The sequence below is a fragment of the Amblyomma maculatum genome, chromosome 6 (assembly GCF_055883805.1).
Source record: "Amblyomma maculatum isolate TAMU_Amacu chromosome 6, ASM5588380v1, whole genome shotgun sequence".
Taxonomy (NCBI): Eukaryota; Metazoa; Arthropoda; class Arachnida; order Ixodida; family Ixodidae; genus Amblyomma; species Amblyomma maculatum.
Window position 1 is genome coordinate 58,955,897 of NC_139349.1, and position 17,238 is coordinate 58,973,134.

At 44.3% G+C, this 17,238-nt stretch overlaps 1 protein-coding gene across 1 annotated transcript in view; it reads left to right on the forward strand.

Moving 5' to 3' along the window:
- LOC146185839 (uncharacterized) overlaps positions 1-17,238 on the forward strand; it is a 102,995-nt gene that overhangs the window by 65,970 nt on the left and 19,787 nt on the right. The gene's annotated exons all lie outside the window — the stretch shown is intronic.

Below are 17,238 nucleotides of genomic sequence, written 5' to 3' on the forward strand. Positions count from 1 at the left end.
AAACTATCTTACCAAATGCGAGATGCAGATACGCAGAAATGCAGACACGGTTTCCCTTACCTGTACTTGTTGTAAATTCCTAGAACACATCATTTTAAAATATATTACTAAGTTTGTAGAAGAGCATAACCTACTCAGTTCAAACCAGCACGGTTTCCGATCCGGTCTCTCTACAGTAACGCAGCTCATAGAGACTGTTCATGACCTAGCGCTCGGCATAAACAACCAATCCCAAATTGATATAATATTTTTAGATTTTTCAAAAGCCTTTGATCGCGTGTCGCATACTAAGTTGTTATATAAACTAAAGAATGTATTTGGAGATGGACCGATTATTTGTTGGATTAAAGATTACCTTACGGATCGTTACCAGTTTGTACAACTCGATAATTACACTTCAGACAGTTCCCGTTCTCTCCGGTGTCCCCCAAGGCTCAGTGCTTGCTCCGCTTTTATTTTTGCTGTTTATCAATGACATCACAGAGGATATAAATTGCAATGTTCGCCTATTCGCGGATGATTGCGTGATTTACACCGAAGTAAAAAGCTATGAGGACCAAGTAAATCTGAGCGATGCCCTAAACCACATCGCGCTGTGGTGCCTGAAATGGCAAATGGTTATTAATACAGAGAAAACAGGGAGCATGACAATTGCCAAGAAGAAGACACCTTTAAGTTTTGAATATTGCCTTAACGGCGTCGCACTACGCAAAGTTCAGGACTATCGGTACCTAGGCGTATCAGTCACGTCGGATCTTAGCTGGTCATCGCATGTTCACAATGTCGCTAAAAAAGCTACAAACAAATTATTCTTTTTCAAAACGCGTGCTGCGTCATTCTACACCGTCTATAAAGCAACTCGCATATGTCTCTCTTATCTGTCCTGTACTTGAATACGCCAACATAGTTTGGTTCCCGTACGTGAAAAACGATGCAGCTGTCTTAGAAAGCGTCCAGCGCAAGGCTGTTCGATTTATATTTAACAGTTATCGCCGCACTGACTCACATGTTGAATTACTACGTCGCGCCTGCCTCCCCACACTGTCTAATAGAGCAAAGGTGCACCGTCTGAAGTTTTTATTCCAACTACTCCAAAATACTTTTAAGATGTATCCCTCAGCCTTCATTCAAGTCAATCATTCAAGAAACACCCGTCATAAACACGCTCTCACGCTTCAGGAATTCTCATGCTGCAACAACACGTTCTTTTATTCCTTTTTTCCACTCGCAGTGCGCAAGTGGAACGCGCTTGACCCAGAAATAACAGAATAGAAATCACCTGAAAAGTTTACCGAGCTTTTGGAAAAGTCGTTACTCCCGTCGAACACACCATGAATCTATCTTCTGCTAAATGCATTTCCTTGTGCTGTCTTTTTGGTTTTCATTGTTGCTGTAACGCGTATGTACCTTTATTTGTATACATTTATTTTGAAACTCTGAGTGCTGTATAGCTTTTTTTCTTTGTACCTCGTCTTTTTTTCGAATTTTAGTGATGTGAGTTATCGATTCTGCCGCCTTATGTCCTCTGGTATATTTGTTTACTTTTTGCCCTGTTATACCACAGTGTACCATTTTCTTTTGTGTGTGTGCCCACCCCTGTTATAATCCCTCTAGGGATTGACAGTATTTTGAAATAAATAAAATAAATAAATAAATAATAGCAGTAGCCTTCGATTGCTTTCCGAGTATCGGGGTCAGCTTATCGCTATTGCTGGTTTCCTTGAGTCGAGAAGGACCGTTAGGCTACAAAGAAAATGTGAATAACTTCCCCCGAGCTATTCAACAGCAGAATACTTGCTACTGGGTCGGTTGGTTTATACACAGAAAAGTATAAACAAAAAAAATATGACTGCTAGGTATACCTCTCATTCATTTCACTCACTCTGCCTGCCTTAATTTGGGTGCTTAAATTTCTGTCATGGACTGCGAACGCCATTTGAAAATACTGATATAAAACATTAAATTTAGAACTTCATTATGGTAAGTACAAACTTGTGTGCTTCCTTTTCAGCGCCTCAAAAACCTCTAATTGTTGAGGTTGTTCCTAGAATATCGGATAATCAGGAGTATAGGTCGTACGGCTTACCATGACAGTCTGTGATTCCTGGCTTCCATCTTTTTTTTAAGCTTCAATTCATCCACTGGGACGTATTGCTTGTGTGGCTATATAACATACAATGCAGAATCGCTGCCCTGATAATTTGTCCGACCGGCACTCGGCATTGTCTGTGTAGAAGCACGGCTGATTGGGCAAGTTGGTGAACCATGATGGACAGTAATGTACGTGCGCAAAAAGACGAGACAAAAAGAGGAGAAGTGAACAAAAGAGGAGAAGTGGACAAAAGAGGAGAAGTGGACAACGACCACTTCTCTTTTGTCCACTTCTCCTCTTTTTGTCTCATCTTTCTGCGCACGTATATTACTGTCCATCATCGTCTGTGTGTATGAACGCCGAGTGCGCCCATTCATCCCCATTTCTTCGAAATCGGGGCAAAAAGGTTGAGTAGATTCAGCTTAAGTCGACTAACAATGGAAGCCCTATGAGCACTGGGAACTATAATGCCGGCCTAGAGAGCCTTTCGTCGTTGTCCCTTTCGTATGTGGAGCAGTTAAAAAAATCGTTTTCAGCGCCCATTTATCACGCCGCCGCATGCTCAGCTTGCTGCCCTCTGAGCCGCTATTATTACGCGAGGTGTGAATAACGCGGTATTTCGAGCGTGCAGCAATGGGGCAGGTGCCGTCTGACACGGAATCACTCCCATTCCCAACCCGATCCGCCTGCGCTGTTGCTAGGGGGTAACGAGAACGAAGATTAGGGGAGACTGGCCACACGCAGTCTCGTGGCTAAGCTTGCAGGAAAGAGGAAGATACACGAAGAGAAAAAGCCCTTGAGTTGGATTCATGTTGTCTAGTTTTTTCTACATTATACACTCGAACTCTGGAACCTCGTCGCTACTTGAAAGAGCCAAAGTGCATTGATATGGCGCAGTACGAGTGAGCGAGTAAATGTTGGATAAAAATAAGATTTTGCTTTTTTTGTTTGTTTTAATAGTGCACGTGGGCGAACCGGCCTCTCAGAGCGGATGAATTCAGCCGCTATTTCGAGAAGATTGGCTCAAGAATAGTTGAAAATTTGGCTGTCTTCTTCAAAATACGACCTCCGTGGCTGAAAAAAGCCGTGGTCAGCCGCAAAATGGCAGATCCTTTGGTTCTGTGCGGCACGTGAAATACATAAAACCAGTGCACGACGGGTTAAAGGTTCGAACTAAACCAGCGATTTAAACAGAAAGTGAAAATTTGCCACAACAAAACAACATTATCGTGTCAGCAAGAGCAACAAGAGAACAGGTGGCAAATAGGGAAACTTGCTGACATGAGGCGCAGATTTCAATCTGAGCATTAAGATTCGGATACAAACGGAAGACTCGCTCTTGAAATAATTTCACTTTTGTTTAAATACTCCTGTACGTCATTTTCCGAATATTCACCTCAGTAAACTCTAAAAAGGAACTACGCCATGACAGCTCTACTCTGCAGTTTTGGCAGATAACAAAGAGTGAAAAACAAAAATCGCGCTAGCGGCAGACGAGAGGCACATGAGTGCCCAAAATAATAATTTACAAAGAGCAGGCAGTGGTAATGACAGGCGCAAAACTACCCAGACTCCGGAGTTCTGCGTTCTATAATTAATTGGACCGGCAGCGGTAGCCCATTGCCGGCACTCCCGACTCATAGAGTCACCACGCGTTCCGCATGAACACCCAAGAGGGGTATTTTTGTGCACTCATTCCCTATCGTTTATTGCCTTCTTCCTTCCCCTCCCCCTCCCCCCTCCACCATTCCCCTCACTTTCACACACCTCTCACAACAATATAGACGAAGCCAGGAGTCTACGCGCTCCAATAAATGCTCAATTATATGTATTTGCTGTTGAGCTGTGTAAGTGGAATGCACAGAGACCGAAAAGGCTGGAAATATTGCCCACTCTTGAGTGAGCAGGAAGAAGAGAAAACTGTTTTGCACGAGTGGCGTGGCATTTCATGGATAGCTCGTTGTTCCGACACGGAGAATTCAGCGCCAGCGCCGAGCGGCGCTTCGCCTTTCATCTCCCCGTTTACAATCTCTTCTTTTTTTCCCATTAGCGCTCGTTTTCGGTTCCTCATTACGGGACGCTCATTAAGCTCTTTGAAGTGTTGGCATTCAAAAACGGCGGTTTCTTACTTCGCAGTACCGCGTAAATTAAATAAACTACGCAGGATCAGGCTGTATTAATTTGCGTTAAAAACTACTCTGAAGGAGGCTACGTGTCAATAGGCCGAAGGTCAAGCTGGGTTATTTGAATTAGAGTCCTTTCCGTCGATGGTCGTTAACGATGAACTATTTTCATCGGTACCACCTCAGTGCGATCAGGATGAAACAATGCCGAGAACAAGAACCCTCCTCTAAGTTACTCATACTGAATCCAACGGAGAAAACGTGCGTAACGACGGTCTCTTACTTTGTAGTACCGCGTAAATTAAATAAACTACGCAGGATCAGGCTGTAATAAATTGCTTTAAAAACTACTCTGAAGGACACTAAGTGTCAATAGGCCAAAGGTCAAGCTGGGTTATTTGAATTAGAGTCCTTTCCGTCGATGGTCGTTAACGATGAACTATTTTCATCGGTACCACCTCAGTGCGATCAGGATGAAACAATGCCGAGAACAAGAACCCTCCTCTAAGTTACTCGTACTGAATCCAACGGAGAAAACGTGCGTATGTGATCGTATTTTGCCGGTTTCATAGGTTCCAGTCCTCCGGTTGTGTCGTCGGGATATTAATCGGCAGGGTCAAGGTTGTGGAAAAGAAAGTAATTAGTATTCACTAACTAAATGTAAAACCTCTAAGCATGCTTACTAGCGCACAACTGTAGATGCGCGTCGCTTCCACCGAGAATCTAGAAGCTGGAACGAGGTAAAATATTGTATTACATTGAAGAACTAATGTGCAGCGTAATAAAAACAACAACAACAACAACAACAACAACAACAACAACAACAACAACAACAACAACAACAACAACAACAACAACAACAACAACAACAACAACAACAACAACAACAACAACAACAACAACAACAACAACAACAAACAAAAGAAAAACAATTCTGGTAATCAAAGGCATTCATCAGAGAAGTTTGTTCCAAGTTCTCTTCGTTTGATGGATTTTCACATCAGATGATTCGACTGCGCGTTCACTAAACTTTAGGTCTTATTGTCCTTCTCATTATATACAAGGGTATTAAAGGAAATGTTATTAGCTGGTAACAATTACCGCTGCTCCGTTTAGAAGATTTCAGGAGCCCACTTCTACTGACAATGCATAGTTTGAAAAACACAAGATATTCACAACATCACATGCAATGCGCAACATAGCGACATAGTACACTTGCCAGGAGAAACAATATCAGTGAATAAGCATATACGCATCAATTTTTTTTTTTTTCAGCGTGAGCTGCATCTTTTTAGGCTAAAGGTGGCCTCCCGGGACAGCCAGTGTTGCAAGACGCGACCCACGGGGTCCTGAAGCCCCTTCAAACCGAGCGTGGAAGCGCACCAGCACTCCAAGCGCATGTATATGCGCCTCCTTCCGACGTCTGGCACGGGGGAACCGTTTAAAACAAACCCTTCGCCAAAGAACAAAACCCTCAGCAACATTAGAGGCCTGCTGCCCTACAGGACAAATATGTCGTATTCCACTCTGCCAGTGATCTACCTTTTCAGGTGCTAACGCCAGCGTCCCCCTTTCCCGTACGGCGCGTCCCCTAGCGACTTGTCGACCTCATGTAAGGAGCTGCGGGGTCCATCTGCTATGTGGGTCAGAGAAGGGTGGCAGTAAATGGCATCGAGGGTTTTGAAAATGTAACACTGATCAACCTGGAAAGTCTTGTTTGATCAGGCCTGTGAACACTGACTGCAGATATTCTGCTTAACACTGTCCGGCACGGCAGCAGAAAAGAGTTGGTTCCTCTCTATCCGCTCAAGCTGATGAGTGTGCTGAGTCACTCAGTTTAGCTCTAGCAATTTGTTTTTGTTATTGAGTGAACTGAAATGTAGGGGGGAATTTTATTGGCGACAAAAAACACAGATTAATCCTGCCCCAACATCACCTCCTGCCTCCTTCCTAAAGGCTACCAAAGGGACATATATCTCTATTCATTCTGTGTGTCGTCTCGTTTCTAGCACGAAAAGCATATTCTGCGAGGAGAACTAAATCCGAAGACACGGCCGTCTTGATTATGCTCACTGTATCTAAAAATGCAGTCGGTACGCCGACTACGTATTGGGAGTATGGTAAACTATATTTAGGTTACCTGCCAGGAAGGTAAAGCTGACACCGAAAACAAGTTCGGAGAAGTGTGCTGCCATCCTCAAACTCATCAGCTCTGTCGGAATAGTTTTTTTCGCTAAGTAAAAATGAGTAAAGTTTCGATTAGAGTTTTAAAAACTGCGGTATATAACATACATAACATTACAAAATGTCTACACATGTTTTTGCTTTCAAGTTTCAAAGTACTTTTCGGACACTATTTGGGGCGTAAGCAGTTGATGTAGGACGATTGTGAACCATGCTCGCCAGCAAGCGCTCTTAGAGTTTCGGTTGGAAATTTCAGTTTTAGAATGTCGCTTCAGCTAGCGGTTGCAAAATCAAAGCATTTAAAATAAAAATGCGTTCGTAACAAAGAACTGCTTCAGCTCCCATGCATCGTGACGGAACCTTCGTGCGTTGTATGGGAGGAAGAAGCTCCAAAAAAGATCTGGCATATCACGTCACGCACGTGTGAGCACGCGGTCCGCATTGCACTTACATTTGCAAACTTCGTGACAGTTTCTGTTTTCTACAACGATACCTATGTGCCAACCTCTCAGTTGGACCAGAGCACTCTGCTGCGTTCGCAGCATTTTCAACCGTCAGTTATGAAAGAACACAGAGCAAATGAAGTCAACAGTAAACGCACACGCGAGCACATCCTTTGACATTTGCTGTATGCAGCGCTGGTCTTACAGAATAAGCCAGGTAGAGCTACTGCTGTTGAATTCGTCAGCATGTTCGTTTCTGCGTGTGCGCTCGACGGACGAAATACACGCGAAGCGGATAACAATTGCAGGGTTATCTGGCTTTAAGATAACAACACAGAAGAAGTTTGAATCCTAAATTAGGTCACAGTAGATATGCGAGGCAACATGTCATCAGAAATGCTCAGGAAGCGACAATTTTTGCCGTTGTTTAAAGCAGCTACTCCACAGCAGCTACTCCACAGCAGCTACTCCACAGCAGCTACTCCACAGCAGCTACTCCACAGCAGCTACCAGTTAACTGCGCACCATCATATTACAATGATCCCAGTTGCCAGGTTGCTGCTGTTAGATTAGGTGACAAACTGTGACTGCGCCTAACGTCCCCTTTTTCGCCCCGTTTTTATTTTCCTTCCTCTTCCCCTCTTTAAACCCCTTATCCCTTTTCTCCAGCGTAGGGCAGCAAACTGGATGCCTTTCTCGTTAACATCCCTGCCTTCTCTCCTCCTTCTTGTCTATCTATAAGTTGCCAGAATCAAACATTGTTCATCGGCCAAATTTGGCAAATTAAAATGATATGGCAACCATCAAACAGTTTATGGTGGCAGCAATCATGCGTTTACAACTCGAATGCATTGGCGTAATGGGGAGCTTTACCTCCAGAGTCTGTATATTAACTCTATATTACCTGCATATTACTAGTGTAATAGGGCGTTTAGCATATTAGCAGAACGCTCGGATTTAGATATCTGGAAAAAAAAAGTTTTGCTGTAGAAGTGTCAGTGATTACGAAGACATATAGTCAAAGACTGGAAAAAGCGACATTTACTGCTATACTTTCTGCTTATTCTCGTCCTTTAATGTTCTCCGTAGAGATATACGCGCCATCGAAACATGCGGAGTTGACCATTTGCAAGCGGGTGCTTCCATTTGAGGCGTTATATATAACCGTCCCGACGCAAGCTTAGGGTCGGCGATCTATCATACTGCCGGCATGCTCCTGGACAAGCGCAAAAAGATGAGGGATGGTACGCAAATGACGCTGGCGGTGTGCTCGCCGTCATCGACACGTCATCCCCTTTGAGAGTAGGCGGAGAATGATGAAAACGAGCGCGCTTGAGGCGAGAGAAGAATAAAAAAAAATATAAATTTCGCCTTCCTTATAGTAAAGCCCATGAGATATAGGTGTTGAAATAACTGGCAAAGAAGCACGGAAAATAAATTTAAAGGAAATAGAAATGCGCTCAAGTTGAGGACAGAGTTCAAGACGGAGAGCTAGAATGCTTTTTTTTTTTAAATATTTTCTGTCATGCATATAGACGTCTTTTCAGCTTAATTGTCTGCTTATGCTAAAACTGGTCGCCTTGTTTTCCTATCACCTCTTTTCCGAAGAGAAGTCATCAATCAATGGAACCATTTTACTCTCATCATCGCATTTTTCCCATGCCTTAATTTCTCTTTCGGGGAGGAAGGCATTTTTTGATTCGTGAACGCGTTTAGTGTTTTCCCGGAATCTGAGCCATTACTTTACCGCAGAAGCGAATACATTCCTCGCTGCATGTTGATGCGAGGGAGTTCGCGTTGAACGCAGCCGTTTCATATTTGCCATAACGAGGCTGCGAAAGTTTAGGCATGGAGCCCGACGTTTTAAGGGAAACCACCGCCTCTGGTGACGAGCAACGGTGCTTTTGAATAAGTAGGAAAACTGATGGCAACCCTAACAAAGTACTATCATGAGCAATATGATCAAGAACATACGAGCGCGTGGCAGATAGCCTCGAAACCCACTTGGGGCGATACGGTGCGGCTGCTGTGGGAAACAAAGTGGAAAGGGAGCCGTGGTTCCGTTAACTGTGCCCTTTCCCTTTTGTTTCCCACAGCGGCCGCACCGTATCGCCCCAAGTGGGTTTCGAGGCTATCTGCCTCGCGCTCGTGTGTTCTTGCTCATATTGCTCACGACAGTACGTGTTACGAAAGGTAGATGAGGACGAGAACAATCTTTTCTATTTCATCTGAAAATTTCTATATCAACCTTGAATGGGCTGCTTGATTTCTCGCAATATATTTTATTAAATGGCGGGGGCCCTCTAAATTACGGTTTTGCTGTGGCAGCTTATAAGGCCATTGCTGTCGGAGTTAAAATGAAGGAAACATCGAAGCGGCTTCTTTTAATGCTGAAACCAGCTTGAGTGAAGGCGCGGCCCAGTAGCTGTAAAGCGAATTGCTAAGTTATTTGGGCCTGACGTGGCCTTTATAAATTTCTTTTCGAGGCAGGAGAGTATTGTTCTAAATATTGATGTATTGATGTCTATTGCGGTGTTGGCAGCGCACCTACGCGCGCTCTCACAACACACACGCACAGAAAAGGCATCAAAGCTGTGCTCTTCATCGAGTTCTCGCGAGTCCTCCTGAATAATATTGGTAACCTTTAGATTTATATTTTGAGATTTTGTTAGTAATTTTGCTGATGTGTTAGTTACATGGCAAATGTGAAATCGCTCTCAAATATGAAATACATAGCTAGTTATACGTGGAAGCTTTTGGATTGCAGGAACATTTTCGGGTGAATATATGACACAAAATAATAATGCTGATCTACGTCAAACACCAGAATGTATTCATACAGGGACAAAGTCTGTAGACGTCTATAAGCTTTGCTAAATAGCCTCAAGTCAGGCCACCCGAAGCCTTCAGGTCATTTGTTATTGAAGCTTGTTGGATATGGCACGAACTCGGCATCTCCAACGTGACGTTTTAAATAAAACGCTATCTGCACGAAATAAGCGAATTTATTTGCTCGCTAACGCTTCTAAATAGCACCATCAGCTTGTGCGCTGTGACGATGCTAATTACCGGCTTCATTGTGGACAGAGAACAGCAGAGATTAGAGGTTCGTTTTTAATGTTATCTTGGCTTTCTGTCTCACTGGGTAAAAGAGCCCGGTACCAGTCGGTCAGTCTCAAAGAAAAAGGTGACACCCATCGTGGGTGCAATACGCCGGAAGAAGTACAAATGCTGCAAATTACGGACACCACATTACACGAAAAACAAAGCTTATAAGCATCTCAAAACTGAGTATGCTGTCTCCACTTTAGCGTCCTGTCTTAGAGTGGTAAAACCTGCTGCTCGATCAGTATACACCGGGAAGTTTATTCTGGAAGCTTTAGTATGCACCTGGGATGGCGGTAATGGGTTGAATATGTTACCCGGAGTAACTATTGTGTGCATGCGCGCAGTACTGAACAATCTTGTGGGCCAGCCAGAAAAACAAAGACCTAATTTCTGAACAAACCCGCGTCACCTCATGAGTGAGCCTTTGAAAGAAAGCGGTCTGTTGCCCTCAGCTCAAACAGCAATAGTTTACGGGACAGAACCTGCGAACCCATTCGCTCCCTGCGATGAGACTGCTGTTCCTCAGGCGCAGTCTTAGCTGGGAAGAAGATCGATGAGGCAATATCGCCTCCGACCTAGGAAACAAATCGAGGAATCCGAACGACGTAATTGGCAGTTCCTAATAAGTTACGGACGCTCACGAATAAATGCTCCTTGGCGCTACACTGGGATCGTAAAATGCACCGAGCCTGTGGTACGTATTAACTAGAAAGCCAACCTGGCACGTTTGCCTATTGCCTTCCTGGCAGGAATTGTGTTATGCGATAGTTTTCTCGTGTCCTGTCTGATTTGGGGGCAATGGATTTCGCCCAGAAAATATAATACGGCTCAGTTCTAGGCATTTCTTGAGGAAGAAAAAGACCATTTAGAAAGCATAGCATGGCTAGCGATATTACCGCAGGGCCATTCCGAAATATTGGAACCCCCCCCCCCCCCCCCCCCTCCTTTTTCATTTTGTTTTGCACTACGTAGACAGCACTCTTCACGCGACGTAACAGTCAACTGCGGCCGAATAAACAATGCAGCTCCACCCAATAACCACTACTGCCTCTAAAAGCATTCCAGCTGTATTTATGCGTGCGCATTTAAGCATCTTTGCTTAAACTGTCTTCTGGGAAGGGTTTGCGCACAATCCACGTCATTCTGACGTCCGTACCTCGTGTCGCCTATACGATAATTGCCTGTGTCAGTAAATAACTTTTGTCTAATTTAGAGTCGTACAATTGAAAATTGCTTTTATTTGCACGTGTGTACTTGGGACCACCGGCTGGATCTAAGTAGCAAGGGTGGCCCGAACGCGAGCGAGAAAACCTTATTAATGCTTTAGAACACGGAAATAGAATTGAACAAAACAAACTTTTCTAGACATTGAAGCAAGGAAGCACACGTACGTGAATCTTGAGGCACAGCAACGCTCCGACGCTATATCAATCAGTATTTCCTCCCTTCTCCCCCTTGCTCATCGTACACACGGCTTTTTATTATCAGCCTGGGCCACGAACACCCGTGTTACCCATGTGCAGAGCATGGCTTGCTGTACATGTTGGCAGGAACCTACAGGTCGCGGTTGTGTCAGGGTTCCACCGGGCATTCACCGTGAATTGTTCTGCACATGACTCCCACGAATAACGTTTTTTTAACAGCAGTGTTTATTTCAACACAAACAGAAATTAAGCGATGTGCCCTCCTGCTATTATATTGTACGTTCACGCATACCCATTTTGTCAAATATTTTACGAAGGAATGCATAAACTGCAAATGATAGTTTGCGAAGTGCACTGCTGCAGATATGGATTACTTAATGGGGCGACCTCTGAGAAGATAGCATATCCAAGACTTTTATTGAGTTCAAGCATATTTCAATTACCTCACTTTTTACGTTACCATGTGCAAGCCTTTAAGATAGAATGCTTTGAGGAAACCTGATTTAACAACCAAAGTATGAAAAAAAAAAAAGAACGAAGAGGCATGATGCATGCCTTAAAATCTGCGGGAATTTTGTGGGAGTTGACTCTACAGATGCAGAGCGTTGTAGTGCCGTATAAGTGAAAAAGAAAACTCGTAGCAAAGAGCTAAAAAGAGAGAGAGAAAAAAAAAGAAATGTCAATAAAAAGTAAAAAGAAACAGCTCCTAACAGACCAACGAGGGCAAATCAAAATGGCCAATAAAAGCCACAAGCCCCAACTCGTAGCAGGCACTCCACATATGTGACCCGAAACGTAGCACATCGCCCACTAGCGGGAACGTAATCTCATCGACCTGAATTTTGAAACGGTAAGAATAAAACCAAATATCCGTCTCTTCAAGTCTATAACTTCCGGTTTTTCCACTTGACGCCTTTCTCTTTTTTTTTTTTTTTTGCCTTCCTTTTCCTGATCTACGGTTCCGAGTATTCCAGCTATAAAGAGCTTCCTCTCTGCTCTCGCCTTCTACTGCCCTGTCCGTTCGTGCTCGCCAAGCCACCTTGCTATTCCCTCCCCCTCCTTCACCACAGCCGCCGCACCGTGCCTCCAGCGTCCACACCCATTGTTTCAAGGTGCGACCGGAATGAAAGGCACCGACGCACTGACCGTGTTTTTCTGGAGTAACTTCTGCAGCGAGATAGCTAGGCAGCCAGCCCCGGCGCATGTGCTTGTTGTCGGCAGTTTTCACTTCAAAAATCTCACCAAGCGGTGTTCTTCGTTCGCGCATTTATTTGTACCTTGCTTGAGCCATTCTCTCGAAATGCTCGCGATGTTGAAGGCTAGAACAGTACCGTGGGCGGGAGGCCGAGCGTAAACATTGCCGCGACGAGGCATCGGCGAAGTAGGTCCCAATGTGAGCCAAGCACGTAGCCGGGGGAAGAGCCGAAGCCATTCACAGAAAGCAAGGAAACGCCTGCTGGAGTTTAACGGCAGAAATATATAATAAAAGAGCGAGAGAGAGAGAATGACGATGAATAGAAGGGAATGCGCACTCTCCGTTCGAGAAACGTGGGGACCCTTGCTCGTCATAAATCACGAGGGCATTGTTTGTCTGCATGTTTCTCGGCAATTCAGGCGTGCGGACGTTAAAGAAAAATGCAAGCGAATTGAACGAAGCGAAAAATAATAAAAATGGACGCAGGACAATCACCGTCACGTTCCTTCACGTATACGCATGCCTATGGGCTTGCGGTGGTGAATACGGAAAAGCGCCAAAACTGTAGAGGAGAGGAGGGTGGTGGGCGGAGTCTTGTGAAGATGGCAATCTCTTACCCTGCCCCGTGGAATACATATAAACTTGCTCTCCGTTTTTTTTTTTTTTTCGAGCAATTGCCGTGAAAAGTGCGACAGCTCAGCTGCTTTTCACTGCTACGTCTTTTTTTTTTTTATCTATAGCGTGCTTCCTAGCCGCGTTATGCCTATCTTTGATACTTGCTCTGTTTGTACGGACGCCATATATTTTAATTCGCGCGCGAGAAAACTAGCGGGAAAAGTAGTTTGTAATAAATCTGTCGGCTAGAAACTTTCGGTGAGTCTTTGCTAATATATGTCCATTTATGTATATGCATTATTCCATCAATACTAGTTCCCTTTGAAAGTGAACAGAATGAAACAAGAGCGTTTCCAAGTAGCGGTGAAAAATTAATTTTTGAAAAAACTTGTAAATTGAATAAGTGGCAAAGATTTTCAGGAATAATTGTAAGGCGCACGGCAGAGAACCATTTTGCTGCCGCATTTTCTGTAGTGCTTTCCGAGTTACGTTTTAGTCATTTTACCTGAGGCGTAGCTCAATGCGCGACGTTATTCGATACGATATTTTACTGCAAAGTGTTTCAATTTCACATACCGGCATCGACAATGAGGACGCCGCAGGGAAGAGCTCCGAGGATTTCGACATCCTGCACTGACATTGCAGAATACACGTGTGACTAAGGTTTCGCCTGAGTTGAAATGCGATCGAAGCCTGAAATCGATCCTGTGCTCTTACCATAAGCCGTCAAGCGCTCTAACTAATGCGCCACAGCAGCGGGGCTGACCTTCATCTGCATAATCGTGTCCCTTGTTATATTTAGGGCAGCATGTTTTGGTAACGAATACGTTTACCTTTATTACCGTTTTTAATAATTCAGAAAAATAAATAAGGTTAGAACCATGATTTTATCTGCCATCGCCGGGCATTAATGATCGTCGACGCGATGCTTTATTGCAGTCTATTAAAACATCGCACTTGTTTTAGAATGGTTTTAGCATTGCTGCCTTTCATGCAGCAATACAGTGGCAAGAATAACATGGTTACCCAAGTGCGTAGTGGTTAGAAAGGGGAAAGGAGGAGAACACAACTGCATGCTGTTATTGTTTTCTGTAAAAATGGGTTCTCTGGTTCTTTCTGGCTGCATAGACGTTTCGTCAGCAACTAAATACGCATATATTGCCTACAACAATTGAATTTAAAGACCTGCCTGCCGCTCTGGCCAAACTTATGACGTCATCTCTAAAACGTACCGCCACTGTATTCACGGGAACGATCGTATAGCTCAACCACCTTGATCTGCATCTCAAATAGAAGCCGATGTATTCGTTCAGTTGCGTTTGGATCTTGGGCCTTGAGTTTTGGATCTTCTATAGGTGTCAAGCGCTGCGCATTCGATGGGAGCGTTTTTTTTGTAATTACAATGCGGTATCCTATTGATGAAGGCTAATTTACATTTAAAGAAAACGCACCTTTGGCGCACTAGTGCGATATAAGGTAGAACGTTGTAAAGACGCATGAATATTCAGGGTCATATCGGTGCTCGTTATTGCCAGAAACGTTTCAGTACACAAACATTTCCGCCTATGAATCCCTAGGAAATGAGGTGTCTGCAGCTGGCAATGATGTCGACGTGTTGTGTTCGCCAATTTAACACTAATTCCCCCGAAGATTTGTATAGAGAGGCTGCGTACAAGAAGCTAACTCATTGAATAATGTACAGTGGCCAATCACGGATATAAATGAGAGATGAGCAGAGGAGTACATCTTTAAATAAACATCCTTCCTTTCCCTTGATGGGGACACAATTTAATCACCTGCAGAAATCCCACAAGATCTCCGTAGTTTTATGTTTTTATTCGTGTGGTTGCTTTTGAGTGGTTGTTGACTCCACAATAAAAACCTAAATGTCGGGCCTATAACCACAACTGACGGAAAGAGAATGTCTTGTAGACTCCTTGCCTCGCGAACTGTTTATAATTGCGCATCGTGGCTCACGGCTCACAGATTTCTTAATAACCTAGCCTGCTCGATTATTGACAACGTGATTGCTTCACGTTAGACTGAGACAGATAAGCGGAACGTCTGGCCAGTTTTACTTACAGTCCATAACGCAGCACATGCGGTTAGGTTGTAGTGATCCCGAAAACACAGGGCCCTTAGCGCTGCAAACAGCCTTCCTGGCAGCTACGGAAGTGGGCTGGCTATGTTCCAGCCGGCAGGGAAAAGGTTGCGCCAACGACAGCCCCTCGACCGGGCGACCGGACACCACTGATTAATGGTGGGACACTTATCGCGTAACTGTTCCGGGTCGGAGCTTCGAAGACGACGACTGGCACTCGGAGATACAGACTGATAGCCACAAGAACCGCTATTACGAAAGAGCTGCACACAGTGATCATTGCGTATACTCAACTCAGCCGGAAACGCACCCTTTTTCTTAAGGGTTGGAAAAAATCGGTGGTTCAGGAATGCCTACCGCTGAAAATCTCCCTTTAGTCTTGTGCGAATAAGCGAACACTTCACCACTTGGCAGCGAACTAATCATTTATTAATGTCTTCTTGCCGAAGTCGACGTTTCAGAAGCACACAGTAACCACAAAAATTCACGAGACACTTTGGCGACCTAAGTGGTGAAAGGCGAAAGCCTGAGGTTCAAAGCAATGTGCATGAAACGGCTATGGACATCTCGAAATGTCTAACCATTACTATTGGTTAGGGATAGTTACCAAAGACTTGCCATTTCTGAGTACTAGTTAATGTTTGGTTAGTGTTAGTTAAACACCGCTTAATTTGTAATTGTTAGTGATAGTTACGATGACCTGCAAATACATGTGTTCCTTCTATGGGCATCTGCTTAACTATTTTATTATTAGTCGTAAATTACAATGAAATTATGTTGCAAATGCCTTAAATTATGTTGCGATATCATACGATTGCTATTGATTAAGCATCGATTCAATGGTGGTTGGCATATGCCCATATAAGGTATGCACCCGAAACGCGGACACTTTTTCTAACGACCGTATGAGGCAAAAAAGGCTTTCGCCTTAAAATCTTATAGAGCAGCTTTTATGCTGTTGTTGCGACTGAAGGAAGAAGGAAAAGAAAATGCACGAGCCTACCACTGGCTCTGTATCTGAGCCCCCTCCGCTGCCTCGTGCGGACAGAAGAGAAAATAAAGAAGAAAGAAAAAGAAGAAGGGGCATCACAACAGCCCCTTGTCCACCACCGAAACAGCAGCGAGTGCAATGACGGCCTACGACAGATAAAAATATAGTGGCAAGCCAGCCACCACCGCAAGTGGCAGTGGCCTACCTTTCCTAGCCCCGCAGGGCCAGGGGCAGCCACCCTCCCAAGATATGCTCTTATGCGCCCATTCGGTGGTTTGTCGCCTCGCCGTCGGGGCTGTTGACGGTGTAACTGAGAGAAAGAGATTCATGAGCTACGAGAGAGTCACAAACCAAAAAGAATTCCTCACAACAAGAGAAAGAAGAGCCACGAGCGAGCTGTGCAGAGCTCGTGACTCTTCTCTTATGAGAGATTCTCTTTGGCTCGGGAGGAAAATAAAGAGTGCTTTCTAACTCACGCGCATACATGCAAGCATTTGTAAAATTAGTTTACTCAATATATCGAAAGAACGCTTAAATAGCTGCGTTCAAATGTGGCGTCACAGGGAGTATCAGTCTTATTTGAAATTTTTTCCCCTTGGTGGTTCGAAACGTGTACCATGATCCTCACACAAGATTTGTCACCTACCTGTTATAACACCATGTGACATTTGCTGCCAAGTTCAAACCTGCGACCCCGTGCTCACTAATACAGTACAACATCAAAAGAACGATGGCGGGTTTTGGAGGGCATCGTTAAGGGTTTTAACATCTCAAAATGAAACCGGCTATTAGCGACGCAGCATTGAAGGGCTGGAGACTAATTTCTGTCAACTGGTGTTCATTACCGTGCACGACATAGCAGATTATACGGGCGCCTTGCACTCGCGGCCGCAGTGACCGAGTTCCAATCCTAGGAGTATAGTGTCAGCAGTAGAGCTCCTTAACCGCAAGCCGCCACATCA